Raw genomic sequence first — 22,761 nt, 5'->3', positions numbered from 1 at the left:
ATTTCAATCTTTCATCCAATTCAGAGTTTTCATCCTCCACCATCTGGTCCTTGATCCAGAAGGAAAGCAGTAGAAAAGGGAACAATATTTTACTTTGCTCTCCTTGATGCATGGATTCCAATTCACAGTATTGCTTTTGGCTCTCCCAGAACCAAGGCCAGGGGGAAGAGGTGGATTAGAAGAAAACAGAAAGACTGGCTGTCTTGGAGCTGTTGTAAGCTTGTGGTCAGTGCCTTCCTATGACAGAGGCCCAAGCTGGCTCTCTCTGGGGGTGTTTTATAGCAGATGTTTCCACCACCCCACAAAAGACCACTGTGCAATGAGCTGATGGACTCTCTTTCTAACTTTGTATGACACCACCATTATTCCTATCTTTTGGCAGTTTGTCCCCTTCTTCTGCTGGGGTGCAGCATCCTTTCAAGATGGTCTAACCCCACTACTTTCTGGGGCATCATGCCTGTGGCTCACAGGAGCTCCCATACCTTGCTCTGTCTGTCATATACAGCAGTGCAGTTGCTCCACTTGGCCTCTCTCCTTGTGCCGCTGTCCAGCGCAGCACCTGCCAACCTCTTGCCCTCTAACTTCTTCATTTCTCCAAACTCCAGGGAACACAATTTGGGGTCTTCTAAGAAGTCACTAATACTACTAATACTTTGGAGCTATCAAAGGCTTCCATCTGCTGAGGGAGTAAGAGGCCAGCCTCCGTGTCTCTATGTATCATTAATCTCTCTGAGTGGGTTTCTTGAGGCCTCCTTGCTTTATTTCAAGGTTGAGGTGGAAGAGCTCATAGGAAAGGCAGGAAGACAGCATAGTACTCTCTACTTTAATGAGGTATCCTCCTCCTGAAGGGGTCTTAACTATTTATTTATTTATTATTGAATTTATTGAGGTGTAATTGATTAATAAAATTATATAGGTTTCAGATGTACAATTCTCTAATACATCATCTGTATATTGTAGTGCATGCTCACCACCCCAACTTCTCTTGCTCGTCTCAAAGGACCACCTATTAGCACCCTGCTTTAGATTACTGGGGTATGTCTCATCACCTTTTTTAAAACTTTGAAACTTTAGCCAATATTCTGAAGTGGCCAAAAAAGTCCCCTTTCACATCATGTTATGTATGTATTTTATTGTATTTCAGAAATGATATAACTTACCAAGTGTATGATTTCATACATATTATTGTTTAGGATTAGAATGGATACAAAAAGTAGTAGGAACTTTAAAGAAAAAGAAAATGAATAATAAGATAAGTGACTCATGGATACAGCAAAAACCCTCATGGTGATATTCTTAGAATGTCGTGTTAAGTGGGAGAATGTAAAGATGAAACAGCACATTCTTCTTCTTTCTGGCCCAACTGTGACCAAAACAATGCTTGTTCCGGACTAAACACCAAACTTTCACTCCATTGTAGCCAACCCAGTACAGGACATTTCCTTCATCAGCCTCAGTCAATCCCTCCAAGGTTCTCATTAAAAGTGAGACAATGCTTATTTCTAAGTTATATGAGACTAATGTGTTTCCTCTATCAGGGTGAGGAATTATTGTAAAATATAAAGGAAGTGCTAAGTAAGGTGGTCATACACAGAATTATAAAGACCTCCATAAATAACTGACCCGTAGTTAGCTAAAAATAAGAGATAGATAAAAGTACCTTTTAAGGTACTTAGTATAGGGAAAGCAACACATTGAAAACACCAAGAGAAGATTTAAAAACACGGATTTCAGTTCTTTTTTATTGCTGACTAATATTTTATTATGTGGATACACAGGATTTTGTTTATTCATTGACCAGGTGGTGGACATTTGGCTTGTTTCAAATTTCTGGCTATTATAGAACAAAGTTACTATAATCATTTGAATATAAGTCTTTGCATGAATATGTTTCTATTTTTGTTAGATTAATACCTAGAAGTGGGTTAACTGGGTTGCATAGCAAGTCTGTGTTCAATTTGAAAGAAACTGCTTTCCAAAGTGGCTGTACCATTTTGCGTTCCCACTAGTTATGTATGAAGTTTTCAGTTGTTCCACATCCTCTGCAGCATTCATCCTCAGATGAATGATGTTCAACAGGCTTTCAAATGATTATTTGTCATTTGTACATCGTCTTCGGTAAAGAATCTTCTCAAATCTTTTGTCACTTTTTAAAAATGTCTTTTGCCTTATTACTGAGGCGTGTGAGTTATTTTATGTGTCTAGTAAATGCTTTTTATGGATATGTGTTTACAAATATTTCCTCCTGGTCTGTGGCTTGCCAAAGTGGCTTTGAAGTACAAACTTTTTTTGTGGTTATCCCAAACAGGATGGGTTCCTTTCTGTATTGAGACTATTAATGCCACCAAGAAGGTATGAAAAGGTTATATACTCAATAATGAGACTTTCTGGGCAAGCAGGTCCAGAATGGCCTGAGAGAGCAGGGAGAAGAGACTGGTTTTGTTTTTATTGTTAGGGGATGGGCTGTTGTAGGGTTCCTGTGCCTGAGAGCCGGGGCTTGCATGTGTTGAACTTCCTGTTGGCAACAAAGGTGGGAGCACCTGGGCTTTCTTATCAGCTACCCCAGATGTGGGGCAGAAGGAGGAGGGGGAGTGGTGGGGCTTGAAAGCTGTCGGCTTCAAAATCAACATCAAAACAGAGACAGACGATTACAGTTTACATTTTTAGAAAGAGCAATTTATTATAGTTTTTCTTTTGTGGCTCATTTATTTTTGTGTGTTCTATTTAAGAAATATTTCCTTAACTCCAATATATACATTTTCCCTGTTTTCTCATAGAAGTTTTATAGTTTTAGATATTACATTTAAGTGTTTGATCGGTTTTAAATACATTTTTGTAAGTGCTGTGAGGACCCAGGTCTCCCCCACCCCCCATATGATCATTTCTTCCAGAACCATTTACTAAAAAAGGCTATTTCTTCTAATGAATGACCTTGGCACCTTTGTTGAAAATCAATTGCCCATAGATCTGAGGGTATCCTGCTGGAGTCTGTATCCTTTTCTATTGATCTATATATCTATATTTACTCTAATACCAAACCATGTTTAGTACTATAGTTTTACAGTTAGTCTTAAATCGGGCACCATAATTACTCCATATTTGTCCTTCTTTTCAGAATAATTTAACTTTCCAGATCTTCATTTGCCTTTTTATATACATTTAAAAATCAGTTTGTCAATTTTTACAAAAAAGCCTATTGGGATTTGATTGAAATTGCATTGAGGCAATAGATCAATTTGGGGAGAATTGACATCTTATTAATATTGAGTCTTCTGACAAATGAACACAGTTAATATCTCTACTTCTTTAGGTCCCTTTTTAATTTATCTCAGAGATGTTTTGTAATTTTCAGTATGCAGGCTACACTGTACTAATTTCCCCCCTAAGATTTTTATATTATCGATGCTATTGTAAATATTTCAGTTTCCAATTATGGAATTTTGTTTCCAGCCAAGATGGAGTAACGGGGACTGGATCTATCCTCTCTACTGAGGATATATAAATAAAAAGCTGAACAAAATACATACCTAAAACAATGGTTTTCCAGTCATGGGATAGCAGGCAATGGAAGACAGTGACACATGAGTGACTGGGAAAACGGGGTGAGCCCCGTGATTGCTCAGCTCGTCACCTGGAGAGTGTTTCCCTGGCCACAGCGAAGAGGGCAGCGGCTCTGGTGGAGCCCAGCAGCCTCCCTGGTGAAGGAGTTCGGAGTTCATGGAGGCCACAGTGGCTAAGTTCGCAGGTCAGAGTACTGGCAAGACTAGAACTGCAGAGAGAGGCTTCTAGAAACCTGCAGAGCCTTCAGCTGAGTATTGACTAGTGCGTGCTGGAGAGGAAGCTACCCGAGGTCAGGGAAAGAATCACTCAGAAAAGTTTAGAGTGAATAATGCCTCGAGCTCATGCAGTGCCAAGAATGGTTTTTGTTCCTACCAGTCAAAGTAGAAAATCCTCATGAAGTTCATGAGCTCGAGGCTGAACGCTGCTTCGGTCCTACCTAACAAAGCTCAACAGCAAAACAAGTTGTTTCCATGTTTTCAAGTAATGTAAGTGCATCTCAGGACTAAACTCAAGACTATATGGGAGTACAAAAATATTCCGGACTCAAAAACATCAAATTCACACTGTCTGGCATCCAATAAAAATGACCAGATATACAAAGAAACAGGAAAATGTGACCTGTAATTAGGAGAAAATTCATTCCATTGAAACTGACCCAGATGGTAGGATTAGTGAACAAAGACATTAAAAGAGTTCCTATAACTATTCCTATGTTCAAGAAACAAGAAAGATGAAAATGTGAAGTGTGACATAAATAATTTTTTTAAAAAGACCTAAACTAATGATGAAAACTATGACGTCTGGGTAAAGAAATTTATTAGATGGACTTAATGGCAGATTGAACACTGAAAAAAACAACAACAAAATAAAAAAATGGTAAACCTAAAGCAATAGAAACTACCCAAAATGAAACTCAGAGATTTAAAAAAATACTGAAAACATAGCATTGTTGAGCTAATAAGTCCTAATCAGTCCTAACGTAGTAATATAGGTACTAAGTTCCTTGAAGGAGAGGAGGGAGAGAGGAGCATAAAAAGTACTTGAAGAACAGATTTTCAAGTTTGAGGAAGATTATAAACCTACAGATTCAAGAAGCTGAAGACCTCTACCCCCCAAGCAACAACATGGATGAGCCCCAAAATAATTCTGAATGAAAGAAGCCAGGCCAAACAAGAACATAGTTTATGATTTCACATATGTAAAAATCTAGAAAAAGCAAACTAATTTATCGTGACAGAAAACAGATGGGGGTGAAGAAGGGGCATGGAGGGGTGAGAAGGAGGGATTAAAAGGGACAAAGACAACTTTTGAGGGGGATGAGTACGTTCATTTTCTTGACTGTGGAAATGGTTTCTTTAATGCATGTATGTGCATATACACTTTAAATACATGCAGTTTATTGTATGTCAGTTGTACCTCAACAAAACCAGTTTTTCATTGCTAGTATTAGATAGACATACAATTGATTTTTATATATCAACCCTGTATCCTGCAACTTTGCTAAACTCCCTGGTTCTAATGATTTTTTTTTTTATTGTTACTATTATAGTTTCTGGTGTGATTCAAATCAACAAGATTATCAAAGGTGATATTTAACACCTGTGTCCGAGCTTTGCACACCGTCGAAGCACTCTGTGCGTTATTTTATTATCTGTAATAGAAATGCCAGCCTTTTCATTCTCCTGGCTGCCTACACAGAGGGGGTTTCTGTGTAGAAGAGTAAGACCTGCACAAACAGACCGGAGCAATCACGTGAGAACAGCAATGCACACAGGACTCGAAACACCCCAGGGCTGGGTCGCCATCCTTCTCTAACAATTGCAGGAAGCGACTCAGATCCCTTTTCCTTAGACTCGTGTGCCAGTTCCCGTGGTGGGGAAGCCCCTGCATCCTGTCTGCTCAGTATTTGATGCTTGGTGATAACAGCGCCGTGCTCTCCAAGAGCTGGGAACTGCGCAGAACAGAAGTATTTATGGATTCCCTGGAAATGCCTGCTGAAAGCACCCTGGAGCCTTGCTGGAGAGCTTCCCCCACACAGGCATGCTTGCTGCTGCTCAGCTAGTGGGCTCTTGTCAATGCCAGCAGCATGGGGGCGGAGGTGGGGGTGTGGAGGGGGGTGGACACAGGAAGGGTTTTCTACAGAGCCCAGCTCACTTTCCTGGCTTGCTGTCCACAGCTTTCCATGACAGCCCCTATCCATCCCCTGGCCCTGCCACTGCAGTTCTCGGGTTCTACGGAACAGGAGTTAATGTTAGAATAACAGATTCTATTTATCCTGTCTGAGGAAATCATTAGCCAGTGTTGGTAAATTTACAGAGGATTCTGCCATCAACAGAGGATTATCCTAGAGAGCAAATAGGATGTGCTGAACTCCACACATTTATATTCCACTGTGTTTTTTTTAGTGCTGGGAGCAAATATGACTGCATATGGACATCACGTTTCTCTTTCATCCTCTCAGGCATTTGATGTACGCTCCAGGGTCTGCTCGCTCTACGGATGGCAGTGGGACAAGTTAGGCTTCCACTATTCCTCAGGGGCCTTGGCTACGTTCACATCCCTCCCGTTTCTGCAGCTCTCCTTCCCCCTCTCATGGAGCTCATCTTTGCTCCAAATGTCTTCTTTAGCAGCACAGGACTTCAGCAGTGGGTGAACGCATTTTCTCCACGTTCAGAAATTATTCAGACTTCAAGGATTTTGGAATTTAAAGGGGATTCTTGGTTTCTGCATCAGGTCACCCATAACACAGTGCAACTTCTGTTTTTAAGTGGGATGAAACCCTTAAGAAACTTACTGAAAGGGCTCAGAAGGTTTTGTGGACATCAAATAGTTTTTAAAGAACAATATTTTGATGGTTTAATTATAAGAAAATAGGAAACATGCAGATTAAATTGACCCTAAAACACACATGGTCTTAAAAATAAAGGGCAGGGAATTCTGGCAGAATACATTTTTTCTCCCTGAATCTAAAACACATGAACAAAACCGAAATGGTGAATTCAGAGAAGAGCCCTGGACTCACGTGATCTGCCCTGCAGAATCCCCAGCAGACCACAGGCCCCGCCCTGTGCTCTCGCCAACCCCTGTACCTGGGAATCAGTCTGGCCCCTCAGGTTTCGCCTCTGAAAAGGATAAAAGCACTAATTCCCTCCTCTTGTCAAGGTTTTCTTTTCCCTCCAATTCTAAATAAAAGTGTGTGCTTTTTGAATTCCTAACACACGCAAAGTTTTGTTTCCAAATAGATTATTTTCTTACCTGAAGGACTTTGATGACTTTTACTCTGTTTGGCTTCTTAATTGTCAGGGAGCTGAGAGCCACTCTGAACCGTGTAATTAATTGAGAAAGCCCAGTGTTTACATTCCTCTGACACTGTGGTTTTCAATCTGTTCTGGCCACAGACACTTTTCATCAAATATTCAGTGGCTTAAAGGGCACCTGTTTTGGAGGAGCTGGCAGGTGTCCCCTCTTCTCCTGAGGACCCTTCTTTCACATGGCAGACTGTCGGGAGTTCCAGCTGATAAAAAACTTGCTCATGGTGTCTTGCTTTGGTGTGTTTGGGAACTTTCTTGTGTGTGTACTTGTTATTGCCTTTGAAAAATTGTTTGCAGGGGTCTTTGAGGCTTGTCATGAAGGCATGTTCCTCTGGAGGGCTTTTGCTTCTGCCTGGCTGTGGGCATTACCAGTTCTCCACCACCCTCCATCAAGTGCAGAGTTTGAGGTTCTCTGGAACATCCAGGCAAAACAAATCCAAGTGCAAATCCACATGAGCATTGGCCTGGGGTGGTCATATCTCAGGGTTAGCTTTCTTTCTTTATCCCTCTGCACCCCCCTACCCCCCACTTTCCTTCCCTTCTCCACCTGTGGGTGTGGTGGAAGCTAGTTTACTTCTGGTTGACACCTACTCTGGGGGCCCATTTAATGTGGGGAGGTTTTCTTCTTAGACTCCCCCTTGGTATTGACCTTGAGCCTTGACATTCCCTTCTACTTGAGACCCACAAAAGTTAGCAAATGCCTTCTGGATGCTCAGGTCTAGTTTCCCTTAGATTTTGACTTGGTAGTTCCTTGCAGCCTTGTTAGGTTGTTGATACATTCACGAGGGTTTTACTTTTTTGCTAATATTTTATAGAATATTTTTAGTTGTTTTCTATAGGAAATGTGGTCTGAAAATACTTATTCCACCATTTCTGTAAATAGAATTTCTCTAGATGTAAAACTGAGGTGAGAGTTTCCAAGCATCTGATTGTCAACTAAATCATATCTCAAGGCAGCACTGCATTAAGTCAGAGCTTCAAAGGTCAAACAAGGAGACCAGTTTCCGCTTCCCCTATACAGGTTGGCAGTGTATGTTCCACCAATGTGCATTATTAAAATACTGTAGCAGAGATTTCATGAGTATCCTACTTATCTGAGCTCTATTCCAGGTAATACTTATGATGGTATTATATATTATTTATATTCATACATTTATAAGGAATTTGGGATGTGGTCTATTTAAAAGGCTAAATATAATTGGCCTATCTTTTAGCTTGAGGAAAAAAGCAATAACTCTGAGTTGAGAAAAATAGTATCAAGTCTCCCAATACAGAATTTCCCCTTTTGCCTGAGTTGGTGTTAAACTGGTTTCCATGCTCTACCTCTGTCATCTGAACAAGGAGGGTCCAACCCAATGTCCAGTGATATGGGCTCAAGCTCAAAGCCAACCACTAAAGCTTCAGAGTCAAAGGGTATTCTCAAAGCAGAAAGCAGGGAGCAGAATGTGGGCTTGTACGGGGCCTTCCTGGAAGCAAAGACCGTGCTTGCAGAGTGATGACTAATGGCCTCAAAGTCAGGAAAATTTGAGCAGAAAACGAATGCTCTTCTACACTGATATTCCGTTTCCGACAATGGGCTTCTCGATGACCCCTGTCTATGCCTGGGGCTTACAGAGCAGTCACAGGGCCTGGCAAGCAAAGAAGTGCTTTGTAATAGGTGCTCAGTGGGATATGTATGAATGAGGAAGTAATGGGTGCATGAACAAACGACCAGAATGTCCTTCCAAGTTGGCGGTGTTCCTCCTGCTCTTTCGAGCGTGTTTGTCACCCTTTTGCTTTGTGAAGTGCTTCTTGACTTACTAGAAATAAATGATGCTTTATTCACAATTCATGTCCTATGGCACAGCCCACAGACTACCAGCATTCAGGTTTCTCAAAGTATGGCTCACAGACCACCTACATCCAGATTACCTGGGGTGTTAGTCAAAACCGCTGACCCCAGGGCCCCATTTCTCAACTACTGAATCAGAATTTCTGGGAATGGGCTCAGGAAGCTGCACTTTTAACACAACCCCAGGTAATTCTATGGTATAAAGGGGTCGAGGAGCATTGTATTATGTGAACATTATCATCACATCAATAAACATTTGTTAAGCAACTCCCATGTTCCTTGCATATTTTAGTTTCTTCTCTGAAGATAATCTGTAGGAAGTCTGTAACCTATTTTCATCTATTGTATCAGGTTGTTTGATGCATTCTAGTGTTGAATGCATCTATTTGCCTTATCATCACAATCTTCATTAAAAATATCCATGCACATATTGTGCCATGATGACGTGTCTATAGAATGAGAAACACAGGCAGAAAGATTTCCTCTGAGATTCTAGACGGCTAAAACCTGAAATAGGGTAGCACCGCTGAGGACACACAGTCAGAACTTGAAGAGCTGGAGAGGAAGGGAGTTGTTCCTTTTCGTTTTCTATAGTTTGGAAATTCCTCCTATCTTGAAATAGTAATTATTTAAGCAAGTTTGTCTTATCTCTGTCCAATATGGCTTCATGTAATAAAATGGAATTTCCTAATTAGCATTCCTTTCATAAATCGGCATGGGATGAGTCCATAAGATTTGGCTTGACTAATTCTCTTTGTTCAGGAAAATCCCATGGCTGTAAAAGAAACTGGTTTCATTTTTGTTCTTAAGGAAAAAAGAATTTCTAGAAATAGGTCCATGTTCCTAAAAAGTAAGCTTGCATACAATTTTTTTTCCTGCCAAGTTCAGGAGCTTTCTAATGCAGGATAAACAGGGTCAGGTGGCACACCGAAGAGAGATTTAAATAGCTAACTGCGTTGCATGTGAGCAGAAAGCCTCCCCATTTCTACATAACATCCTGTGTAAAAGAAATGTGGGCTGAAAGCACAGTGACTTCGTGCAGTACATCCTTTGTTGCAGACAATCGGTAGGCAATCGATCAGTTGCTTTTTATAAGATGAGGCAAGTCTCAGCTGAATTTCAAACCTCATGTTAACAGCAATACAAATATAAAGCAGTACTCATATGCAGACCCTGTCAGAGAACCGCACAGCAGCGGATTCACCGTTTCCTTCATAGAGGCCTTACTATGGACTGGAAATCAGCTGAACTTGTAGGTTTGAGGCCTCATTCATCATGTATGGTACTGGCCTGCCAAAGTGAACTGTGTTGCTGCACAAACACGAGGTCTCCAGGAAAACAGGGTTCTGACACGGGCACACCCAGGCTGAGCTGGGGAAGCACTTCAAGAGGGATTTGTCAAGGAAAAGATGCTGATTCAAAGAAAGGCTGCCAGGACCCTTGTGAAGAGGAGGATATAGAGACAGGAACCGTCCTGGGCACTTGAGGTTCTGTCACCCTTAGATGAGAAGCACTGCAGCTGCCCCACATAAAATATAATGTCCTTCAGTTTATCAAGGTGCATTGGTGAACCATTGCCTGGTGTCACCCAGAATCTAATACCCAGCTCTGAGGAATATGCTCAATTGTCCACAAAGAAGAAATATCTTTTTAAAAAATTTGGTTGATTCAGTGACCATTTAATAATTGCTCATTGCAATAATGACCAGATGTTCGATTTAGCTTCAGCTTTCCCAGAGGCAAATAGAAGAAAGGTTTATAATCATATCAAATGAAATCTCCAGACCAGTTTATGTGTACTGTACATTTTAAACAATGAAAGGGAAAATCCAAAGCATTTCTTTCAAGATTCAACTGTATGACTTTTATGCATGCATATGAGCAAAACCAATGGACACAGTCAGTAGGGGGGTGAGGGCTTGTGCTTGGGGGAGGGGGTAGCGAGGGAAAGGTAAATGGGGGAAAAAGGAGACTCATGTAATAATTTAAACAACAAAACATTTAAAAAAAGATTCAACTGTGAGATGGCAAAAGGGGTTAGGAATTGTATATTGCCCGGATGAGCACAGAATGTACACTCAAACCAACCAGGAGTCCATAGGAGATGTGTTCCATGGATTAGGACTATTCTCTCACTGAAAAACATCTGGTGGTTGGAAAGTTTAAACATAAAAAAGTCCACCCACCAGCTGGATTCAGCTGCCTGAGTAATCCTGCCAATTCATCTGCAAAACACACAATCTATCTCACTTTCAAAAAAGGGGGAAGAGGAGAATCCCTCAATGAAGTAAAACAAATCTCACCATAGATTCAAAAAGGCCAAATAGATCTTGACTTTTTCTCCCTCTTATCTTTTTCTCCTGGCCTGTCTTATGTAACCAGGCTGCCCCTGGTTTATGTCTTTGGTATTCTCTTTCATCTAGTGGAATTTGTGTTGTGTCTTAAGAGCTCTTCCGAACCGTAAGTAGCATATTAATTAATTATTGGGTTAGTGAAACAAATTGCACATCAGTGTATTTTATAATTATCCTCCAATTAGATTTGGTTTATTGAGTTAGAGAAGAAGGAGAATGGGATTTCTGGTTAGACTAGAGGGAGCAGCATGCAGGGTTATGTTTCAAATTGGGGAATGTTTTGAGCTTTCTTATTAAATGAAATTAAGCAGTATAAGTATGTGCAGCAGCTGGAAGACTATACAAGGAAGGTGTTGCCAAGAATCAGATGCCATGTTCTTTCTTTGCATGATTTCTCCAACTTTTGGAAAATCTGTAGCTCGTGCACAAGGGTAAAATCCTGTCTGGAGAAGATATGCTACAAGAGGAAAGAAAAGGAGTTGACATGTTATTGGCATGGGGTCAATAATGCAAGGGGTCAGGAATTTAGAGTATTTCAGATGGCAGAACACTTCTGGGCCTGGGGTATAAAGGAAGGGAAACAGAAATCACAATGGACATGATATTCAAGATGTCATATGCCACAGAGTTCCCATTCAAGAAAAGAAACATTCCTTGAACATTTGGAAGTATCTCAATCTCCAATTTCTCTTCTCTGTACTTCTCTCCTCTCCCACTTCTCCTGATATATGTTTATATGTATACTCCTGAAATACTTACTTACTTTGGACCCTTTTTATTTATAAGTATTTCTTCCCTACACCAGGGACCCTTCCTCATACAAGGACCCTACAACCCTAGATAATACCCTATACAGGGCTTGCCAATGCCTTATACCATCTGGTCATTGGCTCCTGTCACATGCCACCCTCCCTGTGTTGCCTCCAGGAGCCTCTTCCTCTTTTCTTTGAATCACTTGTAATGCAGCTGAGGCATTTGCTCAGAGCATAGCTCTCTCCCTGCTGGATCCTCCTTCTCCCCTCCACCTTTCCAGATTTCACCTGTCTTCGAGGTTCAGACAAATGCAACCTCTTTCAGGAAGCCACCCCTGCTTTCTCTACCTCCACAGACCATGGTGCTTCTTTCTGAACCATTAGCTTGGCAATTTCCTGACTGCCATCATATACATCATTGTCTTATATTGTTACTAACAATTCAAGGCTCTACACTTAGTCTTTCCTACTTGACTGCTAGTCCCTTGAGCGGAAGGGGTTGGGTGCTGTAGGATAGTACCCACTCCGTTAATTTGAGCTCAATAAATGATGAATTTGTAAACAACAACAAAAAAAGTTCTGAGAAATATTTTTTATTTTTTCTATTAATATTAGCTCTATTAAATTTACTTTGTGAGATGCTTAACTACAACACTAATAAGTTATTAGCATTTAATTGCCATTAAGGAGGATTTAAAACATATGGACTATTTCATTTGTTGGTGTAATACTTATATTTTCTCATAAAATGAATGGAATAATATTATCTTAAAGAAATTACATACTTTACCACATTCTTAAATCCACCTTTCCCTGTTACCTTCTTGCTATCAGAGAATAACTGATAAAGTTGCCACATGACATAATTAGGAAAGGGAGAGACAAGGATATCACTTTGGCTTTATGGTGCCTTCCCCACAAAAAATGTCCCAGGTTTGACCTCTTTCCTTCAACTGATACCCATCCATTGCCTCTGCTCCCCGTTTACAGGTTAGGGCTGGGCAAGAGCCCAGTGTGCTGTTTCATTAAGTCACAGAGCGATTGGAACATGCAGAGCATATCCAGAGGAAGCTAAGTGGACCCAGCCAAACTAAAATGCATCTTGTTCACCAACCCATCCTCTCTTTTTCCCCTTTTCTCTGGATCAATCCCAGCTCTAATTAAAATGTAATATCCTCCTTATGCGATTCCTCGGAAAAGTTTGTGGAATGACCACATAATATAGAGCAGGTTTTCCAGATGTTCCCCGTCTTGGCGGCTATTCACATACACAGCATTCTCCTCCCTCCCGCACCCCCCAATTTCTCTTCTCTATACTTACCATATGACCTCCTCTTCCCTCCCACTCCTCTGCTATCCTCGATACACTGTGCATAACTTCCTGAGTCTTATTGTTATGCTTTCAGTGTATAAGAACCATTACCGAAGTGCAGCCGGCCAAGAAAAAAGTAATACTTGCCTCTGCAGAGCACTTTAATGCTATTTACAATGGAAAAAACAACTTTGAACTGCTTCCAAAATAACAGGCATTAAAATCACTTCTGTTTGCAGTTGAGATGGATTTTGCAATAACCTTTCCAAACCTGCTTCCTCTGAATGTTTTTCGGTTTGCAGAGTGGCTTTTTCAATGAGAACTGAAAATGGTGCCCACATAAACACTTGACATATGCCTCAAAAGGTAATTTTCCAACACTCAGATAGTCACTGGTGAAATGAGGGTCTGCCGTCACAGGTCTCAGTGAAGATTGTACAAGCATGAAAATATGGTCAAATAATGCTCCAAACTATCTATATATATAAAGAGCCAGAGGCCATCACATTTGAAACAACCGAATGGACGACCAAACAGGCTGAGTGGGGCGACAAGGCCAGCAGGGGGGTTAATGAGGGACAACCAAATGACTGAACAGCTTCATGGGGCAACCAGACCAGTAGAGGGGGGCAGTGAGGGGCAACCAGGCTGGCAGGGGCCATAGTTGGTGGCAACCAGGCTGGCAGAGGGAGGGCAGTGAGGGGTGACCAGGCCAGCGAGGGGGCAGTTGGTGGCAACCAGGCTGGCAAAGGGGGCCGTGAGGGGCAACCAAGCCGGTGGGGGGGGGGGGCAGTTGGGAGCGACCAGGCCAGCAGGGGGGGCAGTTTGGGGTGACCATGCTGGCAGTGAGAGGCAGTTAGGGGTGACCAGGCCAGCAGGGGGGCAGTTTGGGGTGACCAGGCCGGCAGAGGGGGGCTGTTGGGGGTGATCAGGCCGGCATGGGGGACAGTAAGGGGCAACCATGCTGGTGGTGGGGGGCAGTTAGGGGCAATCAGGTTGGCAGGTAGAGGCGATTAGGGGTGATCAGGCTGGCAGGGGGGCTAGTTAGGGGCGATCAGGCAGGCCAGTAGGTGAGCAGTTAGGAGCCAGCGGTCCTGGATTGTGAGAGGGAAGTCCAACTGCCCGTAGTTGGACATCACCTGAGGGGTCCCAGATTGGAGATGGTGCAGGCTGGGCTGAGGGGACCCCCCCTCCCATGCACGAATTTTGTGCACCAGGCCTCTAGTACATTAATAAAAGCAGCCTCTATGACATAGCCATCAGGTTTGGGCTATGTTTGATAACGTGAGCACTTAGCACAGTTCCCATGCGTTCAATTTTCCATGCCTCTCCACAAACACATTTTCCATAAACCTTATGCCCCTTCAGTCTTTTGATCTGGGTTCATTAAAATGGTATGAGGATTTCTCAGTGAGAGGTTGCAAAATGGCATTCTGTAAGCAAAATCCATGTTATTTTAAAAAAAAATGTGGATAGTTTTACAAAATTCATGAATTAGTAGCTAATGTTTTACAGTTACAAGATTTCACTTGCAAATTTGAATCCCTGGCTTCTCTTGAGAGATTCTGTTGGTGTAGCATTGTCCTGCTGGCGCCAGGTTAATGCCCTCCACGGGTGCAGGAGCCATCTGCTTGCTGGAACTTCTAGTTCCAGGCATTATTTTCCTCCAGCTACCTGGTGTTTGAGTTTAACATTCTGAATCATAACTTTCATTTCAGGTATTTTACAGACAGAAAGTCAACCAAGAAAGACTATTTTTAAGCCATATCTTTTAGTTCATAATAATAATAATAAAAAAAAAACCACTAAATTCTTCCTCTGGAGTATGTTTCTCATTTGTCCATATTCTTGACACTGGTTTCCCAAATAAACTGAGATCCATCATGCAGCATAACCTAGTGGTTAAGAGCAAGGACTTTGGTGTCATGTAGACTCAACTACTTTCTAGCTGTGTGGTGTTGGATAAATTGCTCTAACCTCTTTGTATCTCAGTTGCCTTATCTCTAAAATGGGAATATTCCATAATCCAGTTTTCTCAATTGTGGTGTGCATCAGAATCACCTGGAGGGCTTGATAAAACCTGGGTGGCTGGTCCTGTCTCCAGTGTTTTGGATTTAGTAGGCTTGGGGTTGGGCCTGATAACATGTCACTTTTCTAACAAGTTCCCAGGTAATTCTGCTATTCCAGGAACCACACCTTGAGGACAACTGCTTAACCCATTAGACGAAGATTAAATGTAATAATTGTGTAAAGCACAGGGTTCAGTCAGCTAGTCATTTGATTGAAATAAAGTTATATTTAATTTGTTAGCAGTTCAACATTTAGCTCTTTACAAAACCTCATGAACAACTGAATTTTAATAAGTAGTATAGATTAATGGGGAGTCCAGATATAATTATACTATTTCCTTTTTGAAACCTACATATTTTCATACTGCAAAAGAGAAAATCCACACTTTAACCTTGGTTTGGTCTTAACCTGGATCAGTCTCTTGTTTTACTACTGTAAGGGAAGAAATCATAGATTTGCCCAATGTATTAGGAGGAAAAGTGAGCAAAAAAGGATCAACTTAGATTGTCACGAATAAGTCACATTTTGTTTTCCTACTTCCCCCTCCAGGCTTGGTGCACTCCCAGAATCTAAACCCATCAAGGGAGGAATAACCTTTGACCTTTATGGAACACAAAGCCATTGGTCCACTGGCCGAGTATCTGCTCCTTCCCCTTTCCCTGCAGTGCCTCAGTGATGATCAAAGAGAAGTGTGGCAGCCTGACATCAGACTCAGGAAGTGTGGGAGTGAGTTCTATGCGGACCTTAATCATTGGACAAGTATTTTCCTTCCTTCCGCCCTCACTCTCTCCCTCTCGCTCTCCCCTTTCTCTCTTTCTTTCCTATATTTGAACATTAAGTTTCATAGCAATATAGCATATGTTTTGCAATACTGACAGCTGACACCTATTTAAAAGGGACTCTGGAACTCAATCCAGCTTACCTGATTCTGAAAACACTGCCTCCTAGCCCTCCAGAAGTTTCTAATGCACGTGTCCTCTCCATGGCAGGCTGAGCGCCATGCAGTCTTTTATGAACAGTTCCAATAAACTCTTGCTCCAGAGACCATTGAGTCAAATATGGCTGTGACTTAGAGCGACCTTTGAGGTAGAAGCTCTGATATTTAAATTTAATTCTGCACCACCATTCCGGGGGCTAAATCAGTGTGCAAAAAGGGATCTGTACCCAGTAAAACTACAAGTAAGGCTGGGAAAGACCACATGACTTCCTTTTCCACCTAAATCCTCCAAAATTGTCTCCAGATCTGTTTGACACTGTATCATTTGACATGACTTAGTCCATAAAACTTTACACATTTCTAATGGGCAACAGTAAGACCGGGAAGTGATTGTGGCATAAAACGGGAGAAAAAACTCACCAGACCATCAAATATGGACATTGTTTTCTAGCCAAATGCTCTATTAATGATAAATCAGCAGCCCCACATTAACACCGATGTAATAAAATATCTACTCCATTGATAAGTTTCCATTATAGGCGGAATCTGAATGGCTCAATTACTCCACAAACCACTTCCAAATTCTGAATAATGTTTCATTTGTGATACATAAATAGAAGGCATTTTAGGAACATTTCAATAAATTTCATCTGGAGATTTTTCTTAAGTAGACCCAGTTGGGTTGGAAGACTTTATAAAAACAGATTGATTTTTCCTGGTGCTGTTTACAGAGAGGCCAGGAAGGAAGCCGCAAGAAGCACTTTGCTGTTGACATTTTGAAGCTCTTATATCCTATAACTTATCTTACATGATCAGATGATGGAGAGTATTAAGAGAAGAGTGTTGAGGAAATAAAACTAGAGAAACAGGATGTATTTGTCTAAAGAACCTGGGAGGGAGAGAAAGAATTCTTCTTTTCATTGCACCATTCATTGCCCCGCCCCCTTTTCTTCCTGCTTAGGAGCCAAGTCAATGAACAGCTCTTTACAACACGTGGAAGCTTAGAATTACATTGCTTTAAAGTGTGAGAGATTCAGTAACCTGGCCTAACAGCCAGCCAGTATCTTTTTCAACTTGAGAACAAGCAACCTGGTAGATCTCTTAAGTTCTCAACTAACTAACCGAAAAAGATCTTCCCTTGGCTATTCAGGCCTCTCCACAGAAAGAAAGAAATGCAGTCCAACAGTGACAGTGGAGGTAGTGGAAAAACACATCCAAATGGCTATTATAACCTAATTCGAGGAGATTTTTCCTGTATCCTGTAATGATATTTAAAGATGTGTTTTGGCTTATGGTGGAATCCAATACATGTAATGAATCACAGAAGAATAGAATTTATTATTCTTGGAATTGGGTTGAAGCATCTGTCCTATCCTCCACCCCCTTCATTTTGAGACATGCCCAGATCCTCTCTACACTCCCCACCCCAATATTACCTTAAAGCATCCTTCCACAGCAGCCATGTGTGATGAGTATTCGGTACACCTCCCACAGCATGGCATCTGAGTTTTGGGGTAACTTTCTAGACACAGTTCTGGACCTTCCTCATGAAGCAATAGCAACCTTGCAAGAGTTTTCCCAGAGAAAAAGTAATATGAATTGGACCTCACAATCAACCAGACATAAGCGTGAACAGACCTGTTGTCAAACCAAATCAACATTTCTACTTCTGTTCTGACAACTATAAATTCAGAAGTCATCACCACATAAAGTGCCTCGTGTACAAATACTTGAACTCTGACTTCCTTTCAACAGCCTTTATGGTACTGCTTACCATATCAGTTTAATGCACCCCGGTGTTATAATGTCATAAGTGACAATCTCCACTACAATCGTAGCCTTAGTTGCCAAGCCTACCTCCACAACACCTCTGTCACATAACATGTGGCCCTGATGGGTGCACCAGGGACCTCCCCTCAAAGCCCTCAGCTCCCTTAGGCCTTCCTCCTCTATTAGAATAAGGGAGCCTGCAACCCACCCCTGGAAAGTATAAACACGAAAATAATTAACCATCTCTTCTGTTCAGCTGTAAATTATATTTCCTATGAGGGCAAATGGAGGGGGGAAATAATAAAAACAAGGCCCAGAGACCCAAGTTCATTTGGAATGCTAGGAGTTCTTGGTGAAGATCATTAAAATGTGGTTTGAAATATTTTTGTTTTCTCATCAAGTCACTAGCCCTGTAATTGATGTCATAAAAAATATCTCTGTTCAGTTGCAGTGGGTTTCTTGGGTTCCATTAAGTTATCAATTATTTACATCCCAATGAAATGAAAGGGAGCTGCAAAGCAAGGTCCTAAAATGCCACCAAGGAGTCTAGGGTGGCCTTGTCAACCTTGTGCCCACGAAAAGGGCCCGGTGCTCTGTTTGGGAAAGTTCATTTCCCCTTCTCTATGTGGGTTTGTTGCTCCTCCTCATAGTCTCATTGGGCTTTTTGTTTGTTCGTATCTTCCACAATTTGAACTCCTAAGGATGAGAGGAAAAACACCAGTGCCTCCAGCTAACACAGGCTCTTCCTCTCTGGGTCTCTGGGCCTTTAACTGCTTCCTCCCTCATTCCCGTAGCAACCAGGGCATTTGTTCACTTGCCAAAGTTCACGCAGTCCAGATTTGACAGAACATCTTGCCTGTGAATGGCAGATTTCATTGGTATGAGGAATCGTCTTTTCCTTCTATTATTTCCTCCTGCTTTAAATTTCCCTTCCCAGACCTTCTTCCCCCTTCACGTAGCAGAGTAACTCTAGCAGGACCAGGCTTCATACTATTATTACTTGTTTTTGGGGAAAACAGCAGAAAATACTTGGTGGTCAGTTTTAAGACCTGAACTTGGCCATTGTTCCTTTAGTGATATATCGAGACGTCTTGGTTAACATACAACCTTCACATATCTGGTAAAGAACTCTATGGGTATTGCTGGTAAAATTTGATATGCATCTCTTGCCAACTCGTTATTTTCAGGCTCCTTTGGGTTGTACTTTTATAGGCCATATTGTAACAACTGGAGACAGTTGATGGAATCAGAGTTACTTCTAAACTCTAGAGTGCAATAAGCTTTAGCATTTCCATCATTCAGAGTGTGGATTCGCTTGTACACAAATCTGTTCCTAATCAGCCCATTTCTCTGATCCACAGAGCACACATGAGTTTGTTATAAATGAGGTGACAGGTGAATGCCTGGACCTTTTGGAAGGCTGCAGCAGACTGAGGGGGGCATACATATTATCGTTCCCCATCCAGTCAAAAGGAAGGTTTTGAGGACATAGGGGGACATGCTTGTTAGACAGGATTGCGGCCCAATTCTTTCCTAATGCTGGACTTGCATGTTCTATATTTACTGTTCCCTAGATATTTAAACATTTAAGTTGGCATGGGGGTGTGGGGAAATTCTGCCAAATCCGGATCCTGAAAACCTCAGCAGCTTGATTAACTTTGGAGCTTTGCAGTCATGTTTGCCAACAAGCATTATGCCATCCAGAATTTCACAACACACTGTAGTAATATAGATAACTAATATTCCTGTCTTCACTTCTTGAAAGAAAAAAAAAAGAATATTGTTCAGAACATAAGGGAATGTGCTCATTTAATGCAGCTATAAGGAAGGAAAGAGGGACATCTTTGTGAAGTGATTAGAAGCAGCTTATACAATTAGTTGTCTGGGAGGAAGGGCCCAGCGGTCGTTGGGACTTCCGCTCAGTGGTCAGTTTCCCGTGGGAAGGAGGGGCGCCTGGCTGAGAGCTCTGCGTTTCCTGCCCAGAGGAAGCTGAGGGATCCAGAAAAATAGGGAGAGAGGGACGGAGTAGGTAGAGGAAAGAAGCCCTCTCCAGCTTCCCCTTGGTCCCAAACCAGGGGCCATACTTGGCCGTTCTTTTAATAGAATGTGGTCCTGTCAAGGACAAATCAAGTGCAGCTTAAACAAGCCTCTGCGCATGATCTCAAAGCTGAAAAAGAATAGGGGTTGCTCATAGGGAGAAACCACTCCAAATGTTCTGAACTGTGGGAAGAGAGGACATGCATTTATAAGGAAGAAAATGGGTGCAGGTAGACCAAGTTAACTTGTTTTATTCTTAGCTCTACGGGATCTTTATTTTCTATTACAGGTCGTGATGAATGCTCGCATTTATGTCAAGCGTAATGTTTTTCAAAGAGTGTCCACACACATTGTGTCTGTTGTTCCTCAGGTTGGTGACCTGGCTGATGTCCTGCTTCCCAGTTTAAGGCTCGGAGGGATAACTGAGTTCCTGGTGTCACGCAGTGCCAACTCAGAAAGAGCGCCCGGTCCCTTGGCTCCTGGTCATGGCTGCTCCAGAGCACCACCTCGTCTTCACAGCCTCTGCCATCCTCCCCGGCCCAGCAGGACTCAGTGCTGGTCCCTGTTCTCAGTGGCAACTTGGTAAACACTGATTGATGAATTAATTGGAACAGAGATAATGACTGCTCTCAAGTACCTACAACTAAAGTTGTTGTTTTCCTCGGGGATCTGCCCAGCCCAGATGTACCTAGGGTTGGCATTAGAAAAATAATGAATATCAGTGGATATTAGTGATTGAGGAAGCAGGCTCTGCTCTTGCTCTAGACGCCACACTGAGATTCACACAATTAGAAGTTTATAGTCAACGGTGGGATGATACAATCCATTAATCTTTCTAACAGTTACACGGTTCCATTTGGACCAGGCTCAGCTCTTACAAAATGCAGACTCATTACACTGACTCAGACGGGAGCTGGCTGAACACATTCAAGGACAGTGCTACCGCGCAAGCATATTTGAAAAACTATTTTGGTTTCTTACCATGAAATGGAAGTTAGGCAAATTCGCCAGAGGGTCAGTCCTTGTCCTTTGCTTGCCTGGTGCTTTGCTCCTCTGGCTTGCTTGCCTTGACCACTCAGGCTGAGGGTTCAGATACGAAGAGCAGGAGAGCATCTGTAATCACCTGCTCAGAAAATGTGGCCGAGGGATTTCACCAACGTGGATTTGAGATGGGAAGGTCCTGTTTAGGATGTAGTGGATAGGCAGTCAGTGTAAATGTGGTTACTCTGAGGATTAATTGGGTAATTTAGCCCCTCAAGTACTCTTTGGAGTTTGAAATATCCAGATGGACATATTAAAGAAAAGAGAATACGGTCTTTAAATCTTTAGACTTAGAATAATGAGGAGAACGCTGTTCCACCTACATCTATTCTATTACAAAGAAGTACTTCTTGGTATTAAGGTTCTTTGAATATAATCTCATTCCTTATACCCAATTTTTTCAATGGAGAAGGTAATTCTGAGAAAGGTAAAATAACTGCCCCCAAAGTCACACAGCTGTGAAGTGAGCAGGTGAGAATAATAATGGAACCCAGGGACTTATTCTTACTAAAGGCCATACTTTGACATTGACCTTGGACTGCTAGGAGATGTCATGCTATAAGCTATTATTAATCATTTCTACCTGGAGATTCAGGGAGAGAAGGGGAGTGAAGAGAGCAAAATGGGGAAGTTAGGAGATGGAAAGGACACACTTCACCTACTTTGCCGTTGGCCTAGTAATATTTGCTACTGGCCAGACTCTATGATACTGTCCTGTAGTGGTTTCAACAGCTGTGGAGTTCTGATGCTGTGGTACTGGACTGTTCATTTAAAACCACTTTTAGGATCTTTTATATTCTCTTCTTGTGTTTCCATAAACCATAACCACTGTGATCAATATTTCCTATCAATATATCCTGATCATTGAGCACTGAGCCTGGTCTGGAAAGATTGTCCCTGGAATCCCTAACAGTGATGAACTCAGTTCTTCATAATCTGCATGCAGATTGTCCGAGGCCAATTTTTATGGCCAGGCTGGTTTCTCCCCACCACACAAACCCTTCTGAGCCAGCAACTCTAATACTCTGTCACTGGGTGCCGAGGGAGGGCACATTAATTTTAATATTGGCTTTAGTCAAACCTCATTAGGAAGGTCAATATACCCCATTAAATAATATGTTTAAAACACTAAGTAAATAACCCTTAGATAATCCATAGTTTTGGATCATCAAGGCAGCTTTTTTTTCTTCCAGCATCACAGCTAATTTAAGACTGCAGGGAAGGAGTTTTAAACACATTACTTTTGGCTTCAGCCCAACCTTGTTGCAATGTGATATTTAGAGCTCATGAATCAAGAGACAAGCATGTATGGCCAGGTGTGGTTTGACATAAAATTGTCTGCGAGACAATTGGTCTCTCTGTATGATAAATGGTCAAAAAACTCATTCACTTCTAACGTCTGTGCTTTAAAAGGTAAGGTAAATATACAGAAGGCTTCCTTTTCTTGGCATTTATCTTCTCAAGTGTGGAGGTCTGTTTGATTAATGTCTAGTCATTTAAGGAAAAAGATGTCTTCTTTAAGAAATGATTAGATCATGCTTCTGGGGAGTTTTTATGTCCAATTACTTAAACTTAAAAAAAAAAAACTTAAAATTTTTGTGTGTGTTATGTCTACTCCGAGAGACCCTCTTACTCCTGAGGAACTTAATGGATGGATGGCGCTGTTTCCTGATGTGGATTCTTCTTTAGCTGGAGTCTCCCTCCATCTGCTGGCAGTGATGCCTTTGAACTCTGACAGTGCCTGAGCACTGAGTACTTGTGGGTAAGGGTCTCATCTGTTGGGCA

The sequence above is a fragment of the Myotis nattereri genome (assembly GCF_964212035.1).
Source record: "Myotis nattereri genome assembly, chromosome: 7".
In the NCBI taxonomy this organism is placed as follows: domain Eukaryota; kingdom Metazoa; phylum Chordata; class Mammalia; order Chiroptera; family Vespertilionidae; genus Myotis; species Myotis nattereri.
This window is presented reverse-complemented; position numbering follows the sequence as displayed.